The sequence below is a fragment of the Argiope bruennichi genome, chromosome 6 (assembly GCF_947563725.1).
Source record: "Argiope bruennichi chromosome 6, qqArgBrue1.1, whole genome shotgun sequence".
NCBI lineage: Eukaryota > Metazoa > Arthropoda > Arachnida > Araneae > Araneidae > Argiope > Argiope bruennichi.
The window spans coordinates 72,150,266-72,172,636 of NC_079156.1; the positions used below are offsets into that span (position 1 = coordinate 72,150,266).

The 22,371-nt window shown below is 30.1% G+C and overlaps 1 protein-coding gene across 1 annotated transcript in view; it reads right to left on the reverse strand.

The window, feature by feature from the left end:
• The window catches only part of LOC129971774 (sialin-like), an 85,810-nt gene that overhangs the window by 34,511 nt on the left and 28,928 nt on the right, over window positions 1-22,371 (reverse strand). The gene's annotated exons all lie outside the window — the stretch shown is intronic.

A 22,371-nucleotide genomic window follows, 5' to 3' on the forward strand; every position in this document is an offset into this window, starting at 1 on the left:
ACGGTTTAATACAATTAACAGTGCTTCAAAATAGCCAAATATTTTAGACCGGGCTTTAAAATCCTTGTTATTGTTAAACTTCATATTTAATTTTTTAGCGGTGGGAAAAATTGAATTGCTGCACTTTTGAGAGCTCCCAAAAAAATTCTTAGAAACAAGTTCTCAAATGTAAAATTAATTTTTAGTTAAAAGGTTAAGCCTTTGTAAGAAATTGTATTAATTGTCAAAATATTGAGATATTAATTCATGATCTATAAAAATTAATGGCAGATTTTACCTTCTGCAACCAATTGGTTCAGGAACTTATTTTTAAAACTTAATATGCTTTGTTAAGCATTAAAAATATGCTTTCTTCTTTGCTTCTTTCTGAATCACCATACATTAAATACATAGACATAAGTGGATCAGGAAATAAGCGATCACGATTGAAAGAATTAACTGCGCTATTGGTTTAACATTGATGAACATGAAAACGTTCAATTCTCTTAACAAACACTATTGATTTGAAATAAATGTCAGTTGCCAAAGCTTTTCTCTCGCAGATTCTGATGTGATGATGAAGTTTCTGATGATGACCAATTATTAAGTGCTGGGTTTATTATCCGGTCAGATAGTTCATGGATATTCAAGAGATCTCTCAATATTTGTCAATCACTGTAATTCAAAACCAAAATCACATTTTAGAATTAGTTTACTTACTTTCTGCCTTCCCGCCATCATTCAGATGTAAATTGTCACCAAAAACGCGAGAGAAACATCGTCAGATCTTCCACTGCAAGAAACATCATTCAAAAAATACTTTAGAAAATATACTTATTTCCTATATTCCGCATGTTCACTATTAGGTGTTATTATAATGTAATAATCAAAGGAAGTGGTCTCCTCCAAACTTTCTCTCAAAGAAAGTATGACTCCAAGAACGCTTTGCATAGGATTGGTGTACAATAGTTACGAAATAGTAACCTTTGACGTGAATTTAAGGACGGCGGTGATCTGATAGCATAGTCACAGTTTCGGAACTTAGTTTCAAGTTCGAACCCTAATTCCACCGATGAGTCGTCGTGTAAGCAGGTTTGGTGCATGCCAAATCCGTCGGGGAATTCCCCTGCTGGTGTGTATGTGTGGAAGCTTGGCGAGAGGATGTGTGTGCCAGCTCAGGTGCCGTCCTAGTCATATGCCCGCTGTTCAAAATTACGAGATTCCTCCCAAAAATAGCCCCAGTGTTACTTTAAAACAGGACGTTAATATAACTTGGCGTGAATTTAGCATTTTTTCTAAATCTATCGTGTCATCATTGACGAGTGTTTTGGCTATCAATATTATTAGAAAATCGAATTTGTATTTTAGATGTATTTTTCCCATTCGATTGAAATGAAAATTGACACTAAACTACACTTGTAGTTAAAAACAATTCCATACCAAATTTTATGTATTGAAATGATCCCGTCTATGAATTATCGTGTTTACATGTTTCTAAAAATACAAATAGACAGACAGTTGTTGGATTTGGCTCAAAATTCGATAGGAGTATAGACTATAGATGTTAATTCTGCGTATCGAATTTTATAGATCTAGATCTCTTCGTTTTGTAATCATCGTGTTAATTCATATTCAAACCGACGTCCTGTCACAGGGGTGGCGCATCTTCCTCGTGATCTGGGCGACCCGGGTTCGCATCCCGGTTCGGGCATGGTTGTTCTTCATCTGTGTTCTGTGTGTGAATGTGCCCTCCTGTAAAAAGGGGGTTGTGCAAACGAATGTGTGTGAGTTTCATGAGCTAGAAGTCAGACATCTGTCCTCGGGTGCTCAGGGGTCTTTACCCTCAGAAGCTACTGCACTCCCTTTCCGTGGTAGCGCGGACACGACATCAACATCTTCATATTCAAACAACTGGACAGACAGAATTTTTTGAACGATATTTGCCCAAATTGGATAGAAATCTAGAAGTTTGGTATAAAGAATGTAGATCAGATGTCGTTCCTCTATATCAACGCGGTTTGGAGTTATCTTTATCACAAACAGACAGAAGGGGGGACATTTTCCAAAATTGTGTTTTTTGAATTCAGGGAGTTTTACAACGTGGAGATTCGTCAAAATCTCGAGTTTGAATTTTTTGCAGATTACTGTACTTTCTCTATACTACGCACACTAGAAAGTAAAAAGTTAGAGAAACATTGTCAGATCTTCCATTGCAGAAAAGATCATTCAAAAGATAAGTTAGAGAATACATTCTAGAATTAATTTTTCTCCCATTTTCGGCATGTCTATCATCAAGTGATATTATAATGTAAAACTCGAGAGAAACATTGTCAGATCTTCTAACACTGAAAAGATCTCTCAAAAGATACATGATCCTATCCAATTCAGAAGACACATCCACTTGAATGCATTCGCAAATGGGACTTTCCCCCCATTATCTCGCTTTCTAGCCCCATCCTCAGAAGTTGCAACTAAATGGAATCTCCATTCCAGCGTAAGAGCTCGTTAATGTTCCGATAACCAGTTACGGTCGCAGGAAAAGGATGATTACAAGAAGCCATCCTGAAATCTGGCAACGAAATGAAAAATTCGTGAGCAAGATGGAGCAATAAAGGAATGGTGAAAATCTGAGCCTTCGATAATCTCGAAATCCCATTCCAGTTCACGCAATGACTTCGCTTGAATTTTTTAACATCTGCAATTCACCTTGAGATATTAGTATAAGGTGGTTCTGTTAGAGAGTATTCGAATGTTTCTGGATTCGCTATGCAGAATCTGTTAACAAAGTTTTTTTTTCAAGCGAAAAAGAACTAGTCTGGTTGATTATCAATCATTTGCTTGCAGCCAGTCAGTTTAAATATATTGTTTCCAAATAAACCTTTTAGCCGATTTACAAACTTTTTGAATCAGCGATATATTGGAATGATTTATCAAATGCCGAATAGCTTTTAATAAAATTTTTTGGTTGGTTAATACATTATTATTTGATTTTAATATTTGGTTTGAATGGTTAATACATTAATATTTGGTTTGGTTGGTTAATATATTAATATTTGGTTTGAATGGTTAATACATTAATATTTGGTTTGGTTGGTTAATATATTAATATTTGGTTTGATTTGGATTGGTTGCAATAATATTTGGATATCATTTGGCTTTGTTTTGGTTTGGTTATATATAAATGCACAGAGTTAATACATGATGATGTCGTGTCCGCATTACCAGGGAAAGGGGGTACTGTAGCTTCTGAGGGTAAAGACCCCTGAACATTCGAGTGCAGAAGTCTGATTTCCAGCTCATATGAAGATGAAACTCACACACATTCGCTTGAATAACCCCTTTTTACAGTGGGGCACATTCACATACCTCGCAGATAAAACATAGATGAAGAACAACCACGCCCGAACCGGGATTCGAACCCGGGACGGCCAGACCACGGGGAAGATGCGCTACCCCTATGCAAGGACGCCGGCAGAGTTAATACATAAAATGTATATTATAAATAGGCTCAAAAGATCTAAACAATTCATAATTCTAATCAGGCTAATTATGAATCATCTGTTTGAAGTTTTTCATTGGTCCCATTTTTAGTCATTTGAACTATGTTGTGCCTCGATGTCAGATATTATTGATGTATCTTTTGAGTGAACTATGCATTAAAACGATTATTAACTAGTTTGTTTGTTTCTTATGGCACTTGCCACTGACAAGCCCGCTGTTACTAAGACAGCGATTTAAGCCTGAGGGGGAACGTCTCTTATTTTTTATAGCAGCGCCAACTAGGGCCAAGAGTACGACTTTGCCACTCACGCATCATTCATTCACTTGCACAACCCCTTTTTACAGGAGGGCACATTCACACATCTCACAGATAGAACAACAGAAGAACAACCATGCCCAAACCGGGACTCGAGCCCGGGACGCCCAGATCACGGGGAAGACGCGCTACCCCTATGCCAGGACGCCGGCATTATTAACTAGTAATAATTTTTAATAAAATATATTTGATTATCGAAATGCGCATTTTTAATAATAAAATACATGCATTAAATCGGTTAAGAACATATAATATATATTAGTATATTTTACCAAATTCTAATAGAATGAAATATTTACTTTCTTTCCTTTCGATTCCTCATCCTTTCGATTTAGAATGGTGATATTATAGTCATAAAAGGGGTGTGAAGATATAACTAAATTGCTGTATAATACACATCCAGATTTTTCACGGCTTTTCCTATCAACAAATTCGGTTATCGTGCCGGCATTACATATAGAGATAAATATATTATAAAATTCTGGAGCTACATCGATATAGCACGAGAAGGCAAAATGTATAAATGAGAGTTTAAAATAGAACACATAGAATTTGCTTGAGCATGATTTCTTAAGATTTAAAGACACGATAAATGCTCGTCATAAAAATTGGAGTTTAGAAAATCCTAAACGAATTTGGGTTTAATCTGGAATTACTCATTTTTGCTGGGGCCGCGGTGGCCTAGTGGTAAGGTCTCGGCTTCCGAACTGGTGGGTTCCAGGTTCGGGACCCGATTCCACCGAAGAACCGTCGTGTAAGGGGGCCTGTTGCACGTTAAATCCGTCATGACCAAATGTCCTCCCGCTGGAATGGTGTGGTGTGGAGAGGGGGTGCCAGCTCAGGTGTCGTCCTCGTCATCTGACCGCGGTTCCAAATTACGAGGTCCGTCCCAAAATAGCCCTAGTGTTACTTCAAACGGGACGTTAATTTAACCAAACTAAACCAAACTCATCTTTGCAGGCAATATTTTCAGAGAAAATTTAGGAAGGTTAAGGTTGATGAAATTTATATTTAATTACTTAGATCTCGAGCAATAATATTCTTTACATGTATAATATAGACAGATAAATAGAACATTTAAACAAAATACTTGAGCAATTTCAAAATGATTTGAACCGCAAGGGAATACATTATGGAAAGGCTTAGAATTTCAGCCAGCTGAAAATTTCCACAACTCTCTTTCTATAGATTCGAGAAAAAAGATTAATATTATTGAATGAAATATCATCTCATCATAACGTATAGCATTTTCACTAAAATATTTAATAGCTCTCCTTCTTTAAAATATATGATTTAATAAGGTCATTTCTAGTCCATATACAATATCAATAATTAATCAGTTTTGTATAAGGTTGACATACATTTTACTAATCTGTATCAAGATAGAAAACAATTCACCATCACTTTCTAGGTTTTTGAAAAATTATTTTAAGTTGACATCCTTTTCCATAAAGAAGAACTTGAATACATGAAAACATTTGAAGTTTCAATTTCTATTAAAATTGCTTATTTATTAAATCGATTGCTGGTAGTTATTATTTTTAAAGAAATTCAAAACCTGGGATTTGTTTGGAACAATTTATGACACCACAATAATGTACCGTCTCAACGATACATTACAATGACACAAGTTTTTTTTTATTTATTTATTTATTGTGGGATTATGAAAAAATAACGTACCCTTTCTGGAACAAATGTACAAAATAATAATATATTTCTGTGTTTATAAACACGGTAATTGAAAAGCGTTTTTTGAATAGTCGGATATCAAGATAGAAAACAACTCACCATCACTTTCTAGGTTTTTGAAAAATTATTTTAAGTTGACATCCTTTTCCGTAAAGAAGAACTTGAATACATGAAAACATTTGAAGTTTCAATTTCTATTAAAATTGCTTATATATTAAATCGATTGTTGGTAGTTATTATTTTTAAAGAAATTCAAAACCTGGGATTTGTTTGGAACAATTTATGACACCACAATAATGTGCCGTCTCAACGATACATTACAATGACACAAGTTTTTTTTATTTATTTATTTGTGGGATTATGAAAAAATAACGTACCCTTTCTGGAACAAATGTACAAAATAATAATATATTTCTGTGTTTATAAACACGGTAATTGAAAAGCGTTTTTTGAATAGCTGAAGTTTGATAATTGATCTTTACACCAAATTCGCATATTTTATCATATTTTGAAAGAATTTCATACAGAGGAAGTCTGAATTCCGAGTACGATAGCTACAAAATGTATAGAGCTAGTTAAAAATAAGATTTAGTGCATGTATTTAACAACTAAACTGTAAATCCGCATAAAATTCTTATCCAAATACATCAAGGGATTGACCGTTTCTTTCCACTATTGTATATTAGAACTATAATAATTTAGAAAAATGAGATTTCGCATGTTATCTTGTGACTTCAATTGTTATTCTGTGTCACATTTTGGCTTCATTAAGTCGGATAAAAAGCATCTAATATACATATTAGATTTTCTAGGACTTGTATATTTAACATATTCCAAATATTTATGATAATAAGCTGTTTCTTAACTATTTTTCGCCAATGGCATGCGGTTAATTCTTAAGTATCTGTTTTCTTTTCTATAGTACGAAGCACACAACTCTCATGTGCGAGACTGAAAATAAATATCTGAGTACATCAGGCATTCACGATCTTATCTAATATCCAAACTTTTATGCTAGAATGGAGAGGGCAATAACAATTTTGTTACAAGGCATGCGAGATAGTTTCAGGGAGACCCTTTTCTCTCGCTACTTTTGTTGCTAAATTACTTTTTGAAATTCATAGTTCCACGCCTTCCACAATATGTTTATAATGCCGCATTGAAAAGAGGCAATTGACTCTACATGGCCGAATGGTCATAGCACTGATCTCATAGTCAAGAGATAGTAAGCTCGAATCCACCTAGAGACAATGCGATTCACAGTTTGTGTAAATACTTAATTCCTTGATTTTATGTTTCCCTGTATTTCATGTTCCAGAAGATCCTGGACATTTCTTTAGTTTACCAGACAAGTGTTCTGTACTTTTCTTAGTGTCTCCAGAAAAGTATTCTGGAACTTTCCCAGCTAGTATAAAAGCAGATTTGTCAGTCACTGTGTTCTCAGTTCAGAGTTAAGTTAATAAATTGGTTTAGCTCTACTTCTTGTGTGTGTCATTGCGTTCCACACTAAATAACCTACGTGACAATATTATTTCACTTCGTTTCGCTCTTTAAATATATCTTCAAATGTTTCTAGGCAAGGAAATTTGTTTTATGGCCACTCAATTATTATTGCTCAGAGAAATGAAAATTTTATAAATCCTTCCTCTATCAAATTAAACAAATATGTACAATAATTCCAATGCGGAAATTTACGTTGAAGTTATTTTAAAAATCCAGAAATTTCATACTTTTTTTTTAAATCGAAAATACAGCAAAAAAATTGTACGAGCAAAACTTAAACATAAATCTTTCCCTTAGTTCACAATAGCTGCTCAGAACAAAGAAAATGTCACGCACCCAGGAGCTCCGAGATCAGAAGTAGTAAGTGCTATCAAACCATAAAACTTAACTGATGTAAAATAACTCCCAGAAATGTGACAATTCTGGAAAGTAGCCAAACTTCTAAAAGAGAGAGGTAGAAGTTCTTCGGAACAAAATACAAAAATTACATTTCTTTAAAGCGCAGTTCTAAGCCTAGAGTCCATTGCACCGTCTTTGAGGATGGAAAAGGGCAGTAATTTTAAGTTTATGTAACTGTCAGAACTCTGGTAGTACTGTTCCAAGAAATCTTTCTCGAGTTGGACTTTTATCTGCAAAATTTAAGTTTGGTCAAGCAGGAAATTTATTTTAAGACATTGAAAGAAATTTATGTGTGTAGGAATTCATGAAATTTGTGTATGGTTTAATACACAGGGTAATTTGGATAATTCGGATAATCGTATATAATATCATGTATGATTTGAAGACAAAACAAAACCTTTTTGTCAATTCCTGAATTGGTTACATTAGCTACATTTGTACCTTGTGGATTTAAGAGGTAGTAAGTAAATAATTTTTTTGAAATTCTTAACCCCCCTTTGCATGATAATAGAAATTTCCAGCATAGCATTCAGTGAACAAAAAATCGTATTCAAAAAGGTGTACTGTAAATTGATTGTTGCTGACAACTTTTTTCGCGACTATTGCGTAATAAGGAATGTAGCAGATAAAAAAATCAAATGTCACAATCATTATAGAGATTTTGAACTTGTCATTCCGCTGTTTGTTGCGACTGTTTAAAACGTTAAACAGTTTGCGACGTTTCTTTAAACGTGCGATTTCTTGAATATTTTTTATAACTAATATGAGATTTTTTTGATAATAAAAGCGATAATGAATGGAGAAATTAAGAAGAAAGGGACATTGAAGATTTTGTACTGAGCTTAACATGTGAATTTGCATGATGATGGATATTTCAAAAATACTGTTTTTTAATTATTTTAAATTATGGCTATTATACAAGGATTTTTTTTTCAAATTTTCTTTTAATCTAGAGCATGAATTATATCACCCTTATTTATTTCAGACACAAAAAAAAGAAAAAAATCACGCAAAAAAAAGGTTAATTTACTCAAGAGTTTGAGTACTGAATAGTGATATTTAAATATTCCTAAATCAGTCAGTTTTAGTGATTGGCTTAGTTGATTGAAGTATAACTCTTTTTATTTAAAATATTAGTGTCTGTAAAATATCTTGTTAAATATGATTCGCAGAGCAGAGAATCTAGATAAAAGCTAAACATTTATGATTTTTTGAAGTCTATATAGACTCAAGTTGCAAATAATATAATTATTTACTTCATTTAGACCATTTTTATACATGTATTTCTATTATTATAGGTTTACAAAACAGCCGTTAGGCCTTGAATTAAAAGGATATATATTAAACAATGTTTGTCTCAAATAAAACTGATTTGATTTTTTAAAATTAATAATATAGATATTGTAAAAATCTTCTTTAAATTTACTTTTTATAAAATATCTCATTTCATTTTTATTTCATTTCATACAGAAACGTGCAGAAAATGACATCTTTATATGTTTAATTTGCAATAACAATTGATTTATTTTTTAATTTGAGCTTTTGTCAATATGATGGTAACACTTTGATAAAAGCTAATTTTCTCTCCATTCACGCTTAACGTGCTCGTACAGCGAGTTCGCAAATTGTACAGACTAAGTCTATGGCAAAGGATACCGACGTGATCTGATTGGTTTAAGCCTTGGCATCTTTTTGGTAATGTTTTGCACGTTTGGTAATGTCATAATAATGTAGTTTTCGCTTATTTGGCTCAAACCTTGTACCTTTCATTAGTTTTATGGAAGATACGAGTGAATATCAACACGATTTAATGTTTATTAATATAATTGTTTTCTCTAAATATTACTAGTAATACTACTAATACTAATTAATAAAAATAATAATAAATATTACTAATAATACTAGTAATACAAGTAACTAATTTTGTTTATGCACAGACGTATAAAAACTTAATGAAAGTAATTACTCAACATATGATGCAGCAATTAAATAATTCTTATTTTTCTATGATTTTCGTGACTTTATTAGATAATTTATGCAGTCATTGAAACTTGTTGCTGAAAGTTTGTTACTTTCCCAACAACTACATATGGGGAGATGATTATTTAATGCCCAAAATGTATAAATATGTAAGCTTTAACGGAATATGTGATTTCGTAGCTAATTTATTTAGTTATATCAAAATAATATTAAGAAACACACACAAAAATGTTTTTTTAATGAATTGTAATTTTTATATTTCCTGAATTTAGGTTTCAGGATTTGATCTTTCCTGCTGTATATGTGTTCCAGATTAATATTACATGTAAACCGTAAAAAATAGGAGGGGAGATAAATTCACAAATTTTATTTATTTTTATAAAAATATATTTCGGTATGGCATCTTTTTGGCAAAACATTGCCAAAAAGATGCCAAGGCTTAAACCAATCAGAGCACGTCGGTATCCTTTGCCATAGACTTAGTCTGTACAATTTGCGAACTCGCGCTCGTACAAACTAAATTTTATTTTTTATTTTGTACGAAATAAGTTGTCCATAAAATATGATTACATTATTTTTCAAAAATTCATTAAAAATAGAAATTTAATTTATAGATTAAAACATTAACATCATTGAAAATATTATTTTTTGAACTCCAATATAATGTAAAAATAGTTTTTTTTTTGCCATAATAGTTTCGGAAGTTAAAGCCGAAAAATATCAAAATTTCGTTTAATTTTTAATTAATTAAAATTCTAGTTAAAAATTCAAAAAAATTGCTCCAAGGTGCACATTTCTGACCTCTAAAGTTTACATGTGCCAAATTTGGCGCCTGTAGGTCAAATGATCTGGCTTGTAGAGCGCCAACACACACACATACACATTGAACTTTACTATAAGTATAGAAGATGACAGATCTTGAATTAAATCCACCTAAGGTTGTCAGTATGTACAATGTATGTACAGTATGTCAGTATGTATCTTAAACTCATAAGACTTAGATAAATAAAATTCAGTATGTAATCTAGGTGCAAAAATTGTAGTTTTATGAAAAAATTTGGTTTTTACTCATTAAGAGAAAAATATTTAAAATTCAAACAAAGTTTTCTTCACTATACTATGAAGAATAAAACTCTCATACTTCTATTTCTAAATAAAACTCTGAGCCACTTGTTCAATAATCATAATTTTAAAACGGTATGAAAAACACATATTTGGAATTAAGTTTGTCTCTCTTGTTGTCTCTGAACACGCAACTCAAAACGCTTTGAGGGAAATAAATGAAATTTGGTAAATGGTTTTAATACCAAATTTGTTGACTTCTATCAATTTTGAACATTTATATAGAGGAAGTCTGTCTTTTGGAGCTGTCAAGTATAAGCGAGCGCAATAATTAGAAAACGGGAAGAGAAAAATAAAATGAGATGCGTAGTTTAAACATCTAAAATATAGATTCGACTTAAATTTGGAATCAAATCCCTCTGTGAGCAATCTGTAAATGTGTTAGTTTAAAAAAAAGTGCAATATCTTAAATAATTGAAATTTCATCTAATAATTGAAAAATCATGTTGTTGTTTTTCTTCAACCTTTTAAATAATTCGCTTATTCAAAGTTTAATTTGCCATTAAAATCACCAAAAATCTTATTAATAGGCTCCTTCAAAATTATTGTTCGCCAATTGCATACTGCAAAAATACAGAGGTACAGATGGTAAATAATACACAAGTACAGATTTTCTTTACTATACTACGAAGCACACAACTTTCATGCACGGACTATGAAAATAAGTATCTGAGCACTTATGCTGTTCAAGGCCTTGTCCAATGTCCACAGTTTTATGTGAGAACGGGGAATAACATCTTTATTACAGAGTATGTAAGAAAATTTTGGTGAGACCAGTTCTCTTGGTTTAAGATAGAGGAAAGCCCTCATTTGAAGCTATAAAGTCGCTTTGCACAACACGGAGATATAAAGATGGATTTTATGCTATGCTTTACATTATGATGCAATTTCGCTTTCATAAATGAAAATGACATAAACGGAATTTTCTAACTGAGTTTCCGCTTACATCTTCATTAATCATAACTTTGGAATTTTGCATGCTATTATGTTCACGATGACGATACAATATTTAAATATTTTGAGAATTCAATTAATAATTGAATGTTTATTCCAAATTCGATATTCTATATGGTCGAAAAATTTCATAAAAATTCTGACGATATGATTTTCTATTATAAATTATAATATTTAATAATAACGCTCCTACTTCAACTCATATTCACCTCATGTCTCCCAATAACTTTCTCGCTTACAAATATACTTATCATACCAGAGAACGTCTTGCATGACCAATAAATGGTCACTTCCTTATTGGAATTGGCTCAAAATTTGATATTCGTGACCACCATAATTGTAAAATCTGTATACCGAATTTTATCTATCTAGCTCTCTTCTCTTTGCAGTTATCACTCTAACTTGTATTCGTACAGCCAGACATACAACTTCCTCTGAGCAGATTTTACTTAAAATTTGATAGAAATCTCCAAATTCGGTTTCAAGACCGTATACCGATTTTCAACCATCTAGCTCAAAGCGGTTTTGAGTTTTCCTTGTCAAAGGCAGATAGACAGACGGACATATAAAAAGTACGTTTTTCGAATTTAGGGACGTCTAAAATGTGGGGATTCGTCAAAATCTTGAGTTCGAATTTTTTGCTGATCACTGTACTTTCTCTATACTACGTACACGAGAAAGAGAAAAAAGTAAAATTTATATAGCTACCACGAAACACATGTCAATATCTTTTATCAATTGTTTAAAGAATATAGTAAATTTTTAAACACTTTTTTTATCCTCGTATTGAATAAAACTCTATCTTCCGAATTTTCTATTACATTAGATTTATCACCGGATTTCGGAAAACTTCTTTAACCTTTTACTATTATTTACGATACATTTTATTCATTCCTTTTCGAAAAAAGACGAGGTTTTAAGGGTTTTTTTTCTTTGTAAAAACGAATTTGTTTCCGCTTCGAATTTGAAAAGAAAACGTATGAGGCTAAAAATTTCCTATGGCACTTTAAAAAGCATTTACGAGTTAGCCACAAAATCCTTTTGAATGTTTAATAGCGAAATAGAATTTATTTCATATTTTACTCATTCATTTGAGAGAAATATATATACGTTGCCAGATGAAATCTTCATAACGTAAGAGATATATTACCGTTTCCTGCGTGGAAAATAAACATAAAAATACATCGCTGCTTCCACCGGTTTCAATAAAAAAAAAGAATAAAGTTCCGTGAATGTTGACGCTTGTTTGCTTTAGATGTCGCCTGATTTTGGAAGCAATAACTTTTCCTATTTCTAAACATTTCTTTAAAAAAATAAATTTTTCTCTCCTTTTCTTTTACATTGCAGGATTTTAGAATTTTACTGTTTTCAAAAAGAAAAAAAAAGAAAAGTAAAGAAAGAGATGAAGAAGAGCGAAAATAAGAGGAAAAAAAAAAGAATGAATAGTAACTGCGAAGGAAACGACAGACGATAATAAAGTTTTCAATCAATCATTTCGGGTACATTTTCTTATCACCGGCAGATGGCGTTTTTGATGCAAATGCATCATGGAATGCCTGAGGAGAAATAAGAAAATATTGAATATTTTTTACTGTCAATTTATAGTGGAGAGGGTGAAATGGGAAAAGGAATATGGTGTTCCTTTTCCCGTTGCTAGAAATGTTACATTTTTCAGTTCTAGAGCCTGGAGGGCTGTTTTATGGCAATGCTGGATCAGTACACTCAATAAAATATTTGCACTCTTTGGATTTGTCGTAAATATGTTAGAGCAAATAACGGGAAGTAATAAAGCGCGCGAATGTTTACTCTGGGAAATTTTGTGAAATGATTTAATAACGAACTTTTTGCTTCATAACAATTTTATGGATTAAAATTTGAATTTAATTATATTTCTCATTTGGATTCTGGTTTAAAAATACAATTAATTTCGTTATATCTTAAGCAATATTGTATCATTTTTTGCATATTAGAGCTATGGTAGTTTGTCGATGCAACATAAATTAATATTTCAAAATTTATTAAAATTGCATTTCAATTTAAGCTATATCTAAATTACATTCAATGTCAATATTAAATTTTTCTCAATTTTCACTTATTTATTTCCAGAGTCCTATAAGACAGCTTTATTTTCCTTTTGTGGCTAAATATAACGTATTCTATTGTTTCTATTCTTTCCATTGTGTTACAAGTTATCATGTTTTCTTAAATATCTTAAAACTTTACAGCACGCAGTAAGCAAAATCTTACGACTGGTTCAGTTGTAAGATTTTGAAATCAGATTGTCTTTATTTTGATTATTTTTGCTATTAGTTTTTCTTTGCTTTAATTTATTTTCGAGGTGATGTGAGGAATTCTAAAGTAAATTCTTTTGTTTCATGTTTTACTATATGCTAAAATTCGATATTTATTTTTGAAAAGTTTTTCCAGAGTGATACTTCATAAGTTTTCAATAGCTCTTCTAAAAAATAACAAGATAAATAAACATATGAATGAATTCTTTCAATACATAATAATAAAAAAGATCTTTCAAAATAAAGTTTTATCGATTTGAATAATCTTTCTTTAAAAAATAGAATAATTAATTAATTAATTAAAATTTAAAAAAATCAGAAATTCATTTTACTTTATTATTATCTTAATCTTGTTGTTTTCTTCCTAAAGTAAAAAGAAATCTCCTGAAAATTTTAATTTAAATAGATTTGCTTTTAATGAACAAAAATATTAAATACTAGCAGCCGGTTCGCCAATCTTAATGTTCGTTTAAATTTTAATAATTAAATAGGTTGAACCGGAGTTTAACCCCCTTCTTCGCCAAGTTGCGATAAAGCTCCAAAGCTGGCAATCTTTATTATGCACTATAATTGAACATCTGCTCCTTTGCTTTTGAACATTTTGCAAGGCCGTTGTTGGTGATTTTTAAATATTTCGCAAGCAGGGGGTAAAACTCCGGTCGTACCATTAAATATTTTACGCAATTCCAGCTTTAATAGATTCATCAGCAAAATATTTTAAAACTTCAAATCTTGATAGTCATATAATTCACTCATAATATTACAAAGGCCTTCAGTCATAGCGTGATATGTATCTCTCTAATTTTCTGTTACCCCTCGTAGAAATTATGCTTTAAATTAAAGTGTAAAGGATTAATCTGCAATTAATATAATAATATTTTTTACTGAAACAAAGCATTTTTTCTATAATATGATTACTGATAACAGAGTCACTGAGCGTTTAAACTTTATGGGCACTAAAAAATATCTTTCTTAATTTATGTAATATCTCAAGAATTTGTCAACAAAATTTTCTTAGATTCATCATGAACAGATCGATTAATTAACAATGTTTAATTTTAAATGCATCAAACACTAAGAAATAAAATGAATCGTTTAAAATAATCGGTCGAAAACAGGTTTAAAAAACTACTTAAAAAACGATGTACTTAAAACTATAAGCATATACAAAAAAATATATAACTAATATAAATACAATTTAATTACAAAAACATGCAACTAACCTAAAAATAATTTAAATAATTGAAAACAGGTTAAAAAAAAACTACTTAAAAACGATGTACTTAAAACTATAAGCATATACAAAAATATATAACTAACATAACTACAATTTACTTGCAAAAGCATGCAACTAATCTAAAAATAATTTAAATCATCCGCTGATAATGGTTGTCATGACAATAATCAGAACACAATACGCATGCGTGAATTTTCTTCGCCAGTTACGGTAACGTAAATGCTTGAATTTTTCTACGCCAGTTGGGGTAACGCTATGCAGATTAGACATTTTTAATTTCCTTTATTCTGTGTTATTTTAATTCAAAAGTACTTCAGAATGAATCTGAAACATGGATTAATTAACAATGTTTAATTTTAAATGCATCAAACATTAAGAAAATAAACAGAATCATTTGAAATAATCGGCCGAAAAATGTTAACCCTAGCCTCATTACTGTTGGGAGAAAAAAAAACTGAAGCCTTACTCATTTGGTGGTGGCGAAAATGGAAGATTTTTTTGGCTGGAAAGTTAGTTTTTAGTTAATAATTAAAATTCTAATTAAAAATTCAAAAAAGGGACCCCAGGTGCACATTCCCGATGTCTAAGGTATACATGTACCAAATTTGGTAGCTATATGTCAAATGACCTGGCCTGTAGAGCGCCAACACACACACACACACATTGAGCTTTATTTATAAGTATAGATGAAGAATAATTCTCTGAATTTTAAGTGCCTTGGGCTCTTGGTATCTCAGAATTTTGAAATACTTTAGTTTTTTTCTTTTTTCTAAAATAAAAGAGAACGATTTTACCTTCCCTCAGAAAAATGAAAAAAACATTTTATTTTAAGGAGTTCACACACGAAAAAGGATGCCGATCATACGGTCAAGTCTTTGAGATAGATGGTTCTAAATTTTATGTATATCTACAATTTAGATACTATATCTGCATCCCAAATGTTATTCCCCTAATTCTTTTTTATAAGGTCGTTATCACATTACCTTATATTAGAACAGATAAACTTTCACTGAATGGATTTCGTTCAAAGTTCCACAGAAATCTAGGCATTAAAACCACATTCCAAATTTAAACTCAAACTCGATCCCATTTAATAATGCTCAAAACATTTTTGAGTTATCACTTTCTTATTAAGAATGACACAATTTCGAAAATGTTCTTTTTGGACTCAGAAAGGTTTAGATATTCGTTAAAATTTTGAAATCTCTTTTGATGATCACAATATTTTCTCTTGGAATATTACGAATACGATAAAGTGGAAATTTGTCATTGATTCTAAAATAAATTAAAAAAATTATACAATAAAAAAGCTGATTTACACATCGTTCTTCAATTTTACAATCTTAATGATTTTTAAACTGAAGTAGTCATTATGTCGTCTTTTTGTGAACCATTTCGAGAAACTGACCCATTTTCTATAAAGGTCATTCCAAACAGCTGTTCTGCACACTTAAAGAGATTTTGAATTTTAACGTTATGCGTTTCTTTAATAAATTCAATCGTGCAAAACCTGCAGAATAAAAATTGCAAAGGGTTTTCCATTTCGCTTTTTATTCTTTCTATGATTGCAATAATTTCTCTTTCTATACTACGTAAATGAGAAAGTGAAAATTTGTCATTGCGTTTAATTAAAAATATTATTCAATAAAAAGAGTAAGTTACATATCGTTTCTCAATTTCACAATCATATTGACGTTTAAATCAAAGTACTGATTCCTCATTTGTGAATCGTTTCGACAAATATTCTTTAAATACCGTTCTCATTTTCTTTAAGTGCCATTCCATATATCTACTGTTCGCCGTTAAAGAGATTTTGCCTTTTAAATTATTATGTTTTTCCGAATCAATTCAATCGTGCAAAACTTGCAGAATAAAAATTGGAAAAATTGTAGAATTTGATCACGTTTTCATTTCTATTATTATCCTTATACTTATGCAGAATTAATCACAGTTATCAAACTTATGTCACTGAAAGTATCATTCTTTTGGTAAAACCTAATAAAAGGAGGTATTTTATCATATTTATTTCACTTAAAGTGTAAATAATGTCTTTCGAGAGGATAATTTATGTAAAAGAAAAAGTTCTTACTGCCTTATAATATCGATAAAAATCTTTCAAACAAGTTTTATTAATCTGATTCTAACTACCTCAAAAACCAGCTTTTGATATTAAAATCGAATCACACATTCAATATCGTATCAAAATTTATGAAAAATTTCTCCGATGCATTACCTTTCTTACCTTGTTTTTCATATTCAGAATAGGTGAAACTTCTCAACTAATGGCATTTCGATGTATATACAACTTTTATATATTCAGCTCATGAAGTGTATCAGGATGCTTGATATTTTTGTTTTTATGTTTTTTATATTCCACATTTTGAAGATTCCATCGAATGAGTATGCCCATTAAGATATCATTCGAATTCCATTTGCAAGTTAGCATTTCATGAGCAGAATTTTGAGAGACAGGAAACTAAGAAGGCATTATTTTTTTTTATGCACCATCTAGTACTTGACAGATATGCGCCATCTAGTGGACGTTCCATGAATAACATCAATAAATGAGAGATAATAGTTTAGTACTTTACAAGTGAAACACATTAGTACTTTATGCCTAGGAGTTTTTGCTGTTTTTTGTAATATCTTAAATTTGGAAATTTCAATTTTTTTTTCCCAGTCTCATCAATATTTTCTGAACAAAAATAGCTAAAAGTTGTTTTTCATTTTGGAACACAGTTTCTTGAAAGAGATTATTTAGAACATGGTAAAGGTATTATTATTATTATTTTACATAAAAAGCATTCAACTTTCTTCATTTCTTATTTACCAGTATTTTTCTCATTCCAAAGCAGCATTCTTTTTTTACATCTGATAACTGGCACACCACCGCAGTCTACACAACCAGTGATACATGTATACCACAAGCGATATATTGCGTTATTTTTTAAAATCATCATTTTTACACAAATTATTAACCGGATGTTCAAAATGAATATAAAATGATGTCCCTTTTAACATTTTCTTTTAATATTTACTCTTCTGGTAAATGCACATTTTTCTGTTACTGCCATATTCTTTTTTTTTATATATATATACTGTTTTACTGCAGGAATTCTAGATGTATGGTTTATGTATCATTAGTAGCACGTTGTTCTATTTTTGGAGTTGAATTCTTACAAAAAAAATTAATGGATATTCGAAGAAGTAAAATGGCGTCCTATTATTATTTTGCTTTCATATTTATTGCACCGATATATGCAATGAATATAATATATATATATATATATATATATATATATATATATATATATATATATATATATATATATATATATATATATATATATATATATATATATATATATATATATATATATATATATATATATATAACATATTTTTGATTGAAGCAGAATGCAAGTTGGACAAACAGTGAAGAGGCTTTGTATTTTCAATTCCGTTTTATTCTCTCTTCACCACCATCCAGGAAAGCATAACTATTTACAAAAAGACGCAGCGCGTCACAAAAGCAAAAGTAAGAAAAAAGGGGCCGAAACAAATGATTACTAGTCTTATATAACATAGGATTTCCGCCCATGCGCCGATGGAATACATATGTTGACCTTTGACAAGGGTAATGGAAGTATCACTTTCATTTAATACATAGTACTAATGGCGCAGTAGTTTTACTGAGGAATTAATTAAACCGAAAGTGGAATTGAATCACGAAATATTAGAATATATATAGAATGAAGTTATTATGGGCTTATATATATATATATATATATATATATATATATATATATATATATATATATGTTTCTCTAAGGATGTGTTATATTATTTTTGGAGGAAAATTTTCAAACAAAAAAAAATTAATGAATGTTCAAAATTAATGTTAAATAAATCCATTTAATATTTTGTTCTAATATTTATTATTCTGATATATTAATATTATGCGTTTATAATATTTATAACACCTAATTATGATAGATAACTATTTTTTTCAAAAAGGGATTCCGTTTTCTTAACTTATTTTATGTAACAAATATGAAAAATTTTAAAAATAGCAACTTATGCAATTTCTGATTAAAATAGAATTAGAATACTACTGAAATTTGAACTTGACATGCGTAAAATGAATGACAATAAAGGCTGACATGTCATAACTGATTACAATGAACTGGGTCATTCGTCATATCTATCCTCATCAATAATCTACTTTAATATTTACTATTTTGTTTTATTCTTCATTATTATGATGTAATATATATATATATATATATATATATATATATATATGAGGGAGTGATTTCCCCCAAACTGTCTTGTTTAATATCAAATAAATATCTTATTTTCTTTCTAACCATATAAAATGTTGGACATTGAGCAATACATAACGAACATCTTTAATACCATGAGTGATACAAGATTTTTAAATTCATAGTCCCGAGCATGATAATGTTGTTTTCATAATATAGTAAAGAAAACTAAATACGCTTCAGATAATTTATTTTTTCACTGATAAAAGCTAATTTTGCTGCAATTTTGCAATTTTAAATTATTTAGTTAACATACAAAATTCATTTTACTTTTATTCAAGTTAATTGCGTTTACATATTTGCGAAATTACAAGGCAACAAACTATCAAACTTATAACGGAATTACATTAAAAATTTTTAAAACATTTATACCTTCGATGCAAAAATTGTGAATTAAATTTCATTTATTTAATTAATTACATTTTTGAGTTATGGAGTACATGCTTGTGGAAATGCAGATCGAGTGACGGACAACCTTTTGATAGATTTCGCTTAAAATTTGATATGCATATAGGCTTTAGATGGTTAAAATGTGTACCAAATTTTATATCTCCGACTCCTTAAACTTTGTAGCTATCAGTTTTGGTTTTCTTTCCTTTCAGACACCCAGACAGACATACTTCTTGTTAACGGACTGCACTCAACATTTTATATGAATCTACAAATTTAGACTGAATTTTTTACAAGAACTTCGAATACTCCATTTCATCCTCTTAGCTCAAAACATCGTCGAGTTGTTCTGTTCACTGACAAAGAAGCATAGTTTCAAATTCACGGAGATCCGAAATGTGGGGATTTGGCAAAATTTTGAGTTCGAATTCTTTTATAATACTTTACTTTCGCTTTGTATACTTCATATAGGAGAAAAGAAAGTTCGAGAATCTTTACTGCGTTGTATTTGATCTCAGCAGTTAGAGAAAACACTTTTCAGGCACTCTACAAAACGCGTTGATGTTTGACAAGAAATGTATTCTCCAGTCCAGCAATAAACAAACAAAAACAGGAACAAGTGACTTCGCAAGATTCGGAAAACAGAAAGCTCAATGTTTTATTTTTTACAATCGGTTTCTTTTTCATAAAAGCACTTGAGTAAAAACGTGAAAAGCTCGCCAATGAACAGTTGTTTACTTCCGTCTGCGAGAAAACACTCTGCTTTAAGTGTCGAAAGCCCGCGTAAAATTTCGATTACATTCGGGGATGCATTTCCTGTATCTAATCTCGTGTTTACGATCGACGACTGCACCTGCACAGAAGATTCGATCGTAAAGTGAATTTCGAAGGCAATCGCAGAATCGGGAATTTCTTTTATTTGCAATTAAATGTTTAGCCATCTTTTTTTCCGGGTTGACCTTTCTTGAAAATTTAACCTTCAATGGACTTGAAAGATGGGAATTTAATTATATTTGAAGAAAATTTGGTCTAATATTTTTATAATCCTATGTATGCTTAGGCCAATATTACGGAGATTTCTGCCAAAATTCATGGTTCCATTCTTCGCTGAAAGTGAAATTTACAACTACTGTTTGTTACTTGTTACGTATATAAAAAAAATTATTTTAAGGTTTTTTGTTTTTTTTTGTCAAATTTTTGTTGTACATATACTTTTATCTGCTTAAATTGGAATCATAGTTTGCTTTAACTTATAATCTGAAATTTGCAGCATTTACTTCTTAAACAGTAATTATTAGACTGTAGCAATAAAGTTATTAGTTAATAAAACAACTTATTTATAACAAATGATCTTGAATTAGATTAATTTTTCTCGTTATTTTAAATTTATCAAAAGTTGAAATTAATTTTCGTTTACTTTTCTGCCATTTTAACTTTTATTTATGATGATTTTAATAACAAAATTTGAAAAAAATCGAAACGCTTTTTTTTAATTACTCATGATGCCTTTTCATGATTGAAACAAGATGTCAGCCATCTAAATTTTAAAATAAATAAATAAGTAAAAATGATTAAAAATTAATTAATCTCTATTCATAATAAAGGACATAGTGTAAGTTGGCGCACTAGAGGACAAACCATTAGACGTAGAGCTATCAAATATTTTGCGTATGTATACTGGAAATTAAAAATTCACACTTTGGAGATAATTTTCAAAATTTTTAACTAATTAAAAATTATTTGAAATTCTGAATAACAACTGCCAAAAATACCATAGTAAAAAAATGCACAGTATTAATATTAAAAAAATATACTTTACATCATAACAATACCGGACAATTTTTTCCTACCGACAATTTTTTATGACAGTATATTTCGATATTGTAAAATGAACTCGAATACTTTTCATTGTTGCTGCAAATATCTCATCTCGGGTTTTTCTTCCATTTTTAATAATAAAGGAATAAAGAAGATTTTCTTTTTATGTGTATGTTTTCCTGTTTTAAATTGTATTTTTCAATGAACTTTTGCTGTTTTATTGTATTTTCAACTAAAGTTTAACTTCACAAATAAGCAATGATGAAATATTTCTTAAAGTGCTTTGAATCTTAAATACTTCTTTCAAAAACCATTGGTAGTTTTCCAAATTAAAATTCAATTTTTGGATGATATGATAGGAAATTAGAAATTTATAATATAATGAGTAACCCAGCATAGGACTTCTATGATAGTACGTGCTATATGATTTAAAATTTGAAATTTAAAATAATATGGCTGTGGAAGCCAGTAAGAGCTAGATATACAAAATGTTTAATTAAAAAAATAATTAAACCCCTGCTAATAAGCCAGTCGCCAAAGGCAGCTAATAATGAATAAAATAATTACGAAAATTAAGAAATTACAAATAACTCATAGTAGAAAAAAAATATTTTTGATTAAATATTTTAATAACACTAAAAATAATATTTCTCGTAAAAGAAGTATAAAAGAGAAAGTGTTATAATTATCAAAGTGATTATCAAATTTCGTGCTTGAAAATTTGAAAAATCTCCATATTCTGTCCTTGAAACCGAAAAACATATTTGTGGAACTATGTCTGTCTATGAACATGATATCTCAAAAGCACTTAAAACTAGACGGATGAAATTGTTCATAAGGTTTTTGCACCGAATTTGTAGATAACTG